Genomic DNA, 5,013 nt, shown 5'->3' with positions numbered 1-5,013 from the left:
GAGTTGGTGATGTTCCACTGTCTGGGTGGGGGCCTCCAGGTGTCTAGTTTGTTATTCTGCATTATGACTTACATACATGTGGCAGGTAATCTTTTTATGTTGCAAATATTATGTAACCAAATAACTTTTGATGAATGCTGAAAGGAGTGCCCATACTTGTCACATTGGTCTGTACTCTGGGGACACACTTCCCACTTTGGAGACCACTAAGTGAATCAAACCACATGGTCACCAGGGCACCCCTCACCGCAGGCCCTGGTGAGAGGCCCAGGGTGTCCTGAGCTCATGCCTTGGTGAGGAGGGCTGAATCTGAGCAGTCAAGGGAAACTCCGAGAAGAAAGCCACACCCTAGCTGCTCTGGAAGTTCACACAGGAGTCAGGTAAAATGTGGGTGATCGGGAAGGAGGGGCAGGAGGAGCAAGTGCCCAGGTCCCCAACCTGAAGACCCTGGCAGCTGAGTTCCAGCTCTCTATGTCTTGGCTGTGAGAACCTCAAGGACAGGCACTGGGCCACGCTGTTGCCCCCAGCTTGCATGCAGGCTGGGTTTCCAGTGTGTGATGCACAGGAGAGCCACAGTCCTTCTTAACTAGCTGTTTTCTGGTTTCCCTGGCAACCGTCTGCAGGTCTGAAGCACAAAAGAGGCAGCCAGAGGGGACATGGGTGGGGGCTGAAGCTCTGGGCACAGGAGCAGGTCACCCACACACTGGACACCCAGACCCTGCCTGAGCAGGAGGATCGGGATGTGGCTAGCTCAGATCCTCTGAGAAGGTTAACTGCTTCAGAATTCAGAACCCTGTCGGGAGCTGCAATCTGCTTGTCACGTGTCTTATGAAAATGGTAGCACTGTCCATCATGTGTTGTTTAAGGGTGCTTCTCATCAATCTCTGGAAGACGCTTGGTCCTGAGTGCACCAGGGACTTTCCCCAGCTCAACTGGCCTGTTCTGACAAGCTCCTTAAGAATAAAACTTGGCACATGCAAAGGCTTGGGCGAGTGCATCCCGGGGCCCATGGGAGGGGCAGGGAGGCTGAGGTGGCAGAGTGCGTGACAACTGCTGTGGGCCGTGAGCTACATGGCCTGCGGTTTGAAACAGATGTTTCTTCATGAACAGAGCCAAACTGTATTAGCACTTTGAATGATGAAAAGGATTTTAAGTGTCTGCATGTTGCAGTTCTGAAATGTTTTCCAGAGAAAATGCCTTTCTCTTTTGCAAACAGCAAGTGTAAGGAGGAACAAATGAAGTTATTGAGCCATAACCAGTTTCATTTGCAGAGGCATTGACAGATGCACACGCATATCATAATCATGATCAGTGTTGCCACTCACCCTAATGTGGAGCCCTGGCCCTTCCCACTGCTCGGAGGGCAGCTCAAGGTAACATGGCGTCAGGCGGGACTTTGAAGGAGGAAGTCACAGACTTTCCCTTTATTTACTTAAACCATTTTTTAGGAAATTTTCAAAGCCATAAACCTATAAAGAATCAATAGAATGTACATGAACCACCAGGGACTCATCTCCCAACTCGAAGGCTATCAGCTCAACCCGTCTTCCATTCTCTGTGCTCCCACTCTGATAGGTTCTCAAAGCCAATCTAAGACACCATACATCCCCCGTCATGACCCTGATATGCAGCTCTGAACTCAAGAATTTGATTGGCCACTGACACACCTGGTGAAATTAATAATAATTTCTCAGTATAATCTAATAGCTAGTCCATAATCAGTCAGATGCCATGATTCTTCAAAAATATCCTTTGATAGTTCATTTATTAATATTCAAGTGAGGATTGAAGCAAGTTGCACACACTTTTATTCTATAGTAGTCCTTCCCATTATTTTATTTTATATATGTAAGTCTTCATTCCATTTATCTGTTGGAGAAACTGGGACATCTGTCCTATAGAGTGTCCCATGTTCTGGATTTGGCTGTTTGTCTCCTTCTGGCGTCGTTGGACTTATCTTCACCCCATGTGTCCCCTGACCAGCTAGCTTGAGCTATAGCAGCACCGGCCAGTAGAAATAGCATGGAGTCCTGTGAGTAATTTGAAATTTTCTTGTAGCCACTTTTAAAAAGATGGAATTAAGAAAATAATCTATTTTATTTAATTTGTTTAATACATTATCATTCCAACCTATAATTAACATAAAAGTTACTAATGACATATTTTATATTCTTTTCTCATACTGTTTTCAAAATGAGATATGCATTTTGGGCTTACATCACATCTCAATTTGAATGTTAAGTTTTCATTATATTTAAATTTCATAAAAATTACAGTTGAAAAACATACTTGTTTTTCAAAAACTATTGAATATTAGGTTTTATACACTTCTTTTAAAAAATATCTATATAATTCACATGCAATAAACACTTAGGGCATATGTAAACACTTGTAAAACTATCACTGCAATCAAGATAATGAACACACCCAACCGGCTGCTTGCACTCAGCATGGCTGTTTCAGAGCACACCCACATTGCAGCGGGCGCCAGGAACTTCTTCCTCTCATTGTCTGTGTGATCGGTAGCATCCTAAGGTAGTCCCTGAGGCCTTCCCCTGCCCACCCCAGGTACACCTGCTGCGTGATCCCCTCCCCTTGAGTGTGAGAGGGACCTCTGACGATGACACTTTATTAGGTTCCATTATATAACAGAAGGGATTTTTCAGATATATTGAGGGATACTGGTCAGTGACTTGAGTTCATGAAAAGAGTGATTATTCTGGGTGGGCAAAGCCTGAAGGAGTGATGAGGTCATTCCTGAAATCAGACAGATTCAAAGCCTGAGAGGGGTTCTCCTCTTGGCTTGCAGAAGTGAACTGCCATCCTGTGGACAGGTGGGTGGCCTCCCAGAGATGAAGACCTCAGTCCTACACTGCAAGGGACTACATTCTGTCAACAACCAGCAAAGTTGGGCCAGGGTCCAGAGGTTCAGATGATATAGCAGCCCCTACTGATTTCAGCCTGGTCTCCCCTAAGCAGGACTCCACCAAAATGGTCTAGAATCTAGCCCGTAGAAACTGAAGGATGATCAATGTATGTTTGCTTTTCAGTTGTGTGTGAAGTTTGTGGTATTTGTTACACAGCAATAAACAACTAATATGCAAGGTTGCAGGTTTGATTGCCAGTTAGGACACATACCCAGGTTGTGGGTTTGATCCCTGATCAGGACACATACAGGAGGCAATTAATTAATATTTCTCTCTCACATCCTCTCCCTCTGAAATCAGTAGACATATCCTGGGGTCAAGGATTTTTAAAAAATCTCATGTGTCCAGTGCACCCGCTGATGGATTTGAAGATTCTTTATGCTCTGGGGTTATTATAACTTAAACTGCTGTGAACATTTACATGCACATCTCTGGGTGGATATACATTTTCATTTTTCTTGGACAAATACACAGGAGTGAAATGGCTAGGTAATATGGTAAGTTCCTGATTAACTTTGTAAGAAACTTCCAGATTCTTTTCCAAAGCGGTTGACCACATAACAGGGCATGTGCGTTCCACTTGCTCTGCACCCTTGCTGTCAGTCTTTTTGTTCCAGCCACCCTGATACCTGTGTAGTGGCATCTCATTGTATTATAGTTCCCATTGGCGTTTTTCTAATGACTAATGATTTGGACATCGTTTCTTAGGCCTATTTGCCATCTGCATATCTTCTCTGATGAAATACCTGTTCAAATACTCTGCGCATTTTTATCAGGTTTGTTTTCTTACTGTTTGCTGAGAATTCCTTGTATATTGGATACAAGTTCTTTATCAGACAAATGATTTATAAATCTCACTCTCACTGTGTCACTTTATTCTTTTCATGGTGTCTTTTAAAAAGCAGAAGTTCTTAATTTTGATGAAGGCCACATTATAATATTTTTCATCATGTTTTGGTGTTTAAGGAACTTTTACCTAAGCCAAGATTATAAAAAGTTTCTCCTATGTTTTCTTCTAAAATTTTTATAGTTATAGGTTTTACTATTAACCTGTGATTCATTTTGAATTAATTTTTGCCTCTGATGGGAAGATTGGATCAATATCAATTTTTCTGTGTCAGATAACCAATTGTTACAACACCATTTGTTGAAACGACTGTCTTTGTCAACTGAATTGCTTTTGTATCTTTTAAAATTTCAATTGACCACACACTCTTGGCTCTGTTCCTCGACTCTGTCACACTCACTGATCTCTACCTGTTGTCAGCACCTCACTCGTTCGATTGCTGTGGCTTTAAATAAAATAAAGCTAGAAATGGTAATATAAGTACTCCAACTTTGCTCTACTTTTTTCAAAGTACTTTTTGCTGTTTTTGTTCCTTAATATTTCAAAATAAATTTTGAAATCAGCTTATCAGTTTCTAATCTATAGATCAATTTGGGAGAATTTCTGTCCTTACAATATTGAGTTTTCTGATCCGTTAACAGACATTTATGTGGCTCTTTAATTCCTCTTAGCAATGTTTTATAGTTTTTCATGTAGAGCTCTTGCACATCTTCCCTCAAATTTAGCCTTAAATATTTTTTTTATTGTAAGTAGTATTTTTAAATTTCATTTCTCAATATTTTGTTTCTGGCATATAGAAATACAATAGATATCTGTATATGGATCTTATATCCTATAATCTTGCTGAACCCACTTACTAGTTACAGTGCTCTTATTTTAGACTTCATAGAATTTTCAACATAGATGATCACATCATTTGCAAATAAAGGCAGTTTTATTTCTTCCTTTTCAATCTGGCTTACTTGTCTTCTTCATCTTGCCTTCCTGCAGTAGCTAGATGTTCCAGTATAGCGTTGAATAGAAGTCATGAGACCAGACAGCCTTGTCTTCTCCTGATTTTAGGGAAAAAGCATTCAATTTTCCACCATTAAGGATGCTGTAAACTGTGGATATCTCAGAGCTGCCCTTGATCAGATTGGGGAACTTCTCTTCTGTTCCTAGCTGGCTGAGAGTTTTTATCAGTAATGAATTTTGGATTTTGTCAAATGCTTTTATACATCTGTCAGATGACCATGTGGT

The 5,013-nt window shown here is 41.3% G+C and overlaps 1 non-coding gene across 1 annotated transcript; it reads right to left on the bottom strand.

Moving 5' to 3' along the window:
- Positions 1-4,626: 4,626 nt before the first annotated feature.
- Positions 4,627-4,696, bottom strand: LOC150000397 (small nucleolar RNA SNORD36). Its single transcript, XR_016513765.1, has one exon. It is a non-coding gene; the product is annotated as a small nucleolar RNA SNORD36 (small nucleolar RNA).
- Between the last annotated feature and the right edge of the window lie 317 nt (positions 4,697-5,013).

This window comes from Furipterus horrens, unplaced genomic scaffold, assembly GCF_987537825.1.
Source record: "Furipterus horrens unplaced genomic scaffold, mFurHor1.1.pri manual_scaffold_10, whole genome shotgun sequence".
Lineage (NCBI taxonomy): Eukaryota > Metazoa > Chordata > Mammalia > Chiroptera > Furipteridae > Furipterus > Furipterus horrens.
This window is presented reverse-complemented; position numbering and strand designations above follow the sequence as displayed.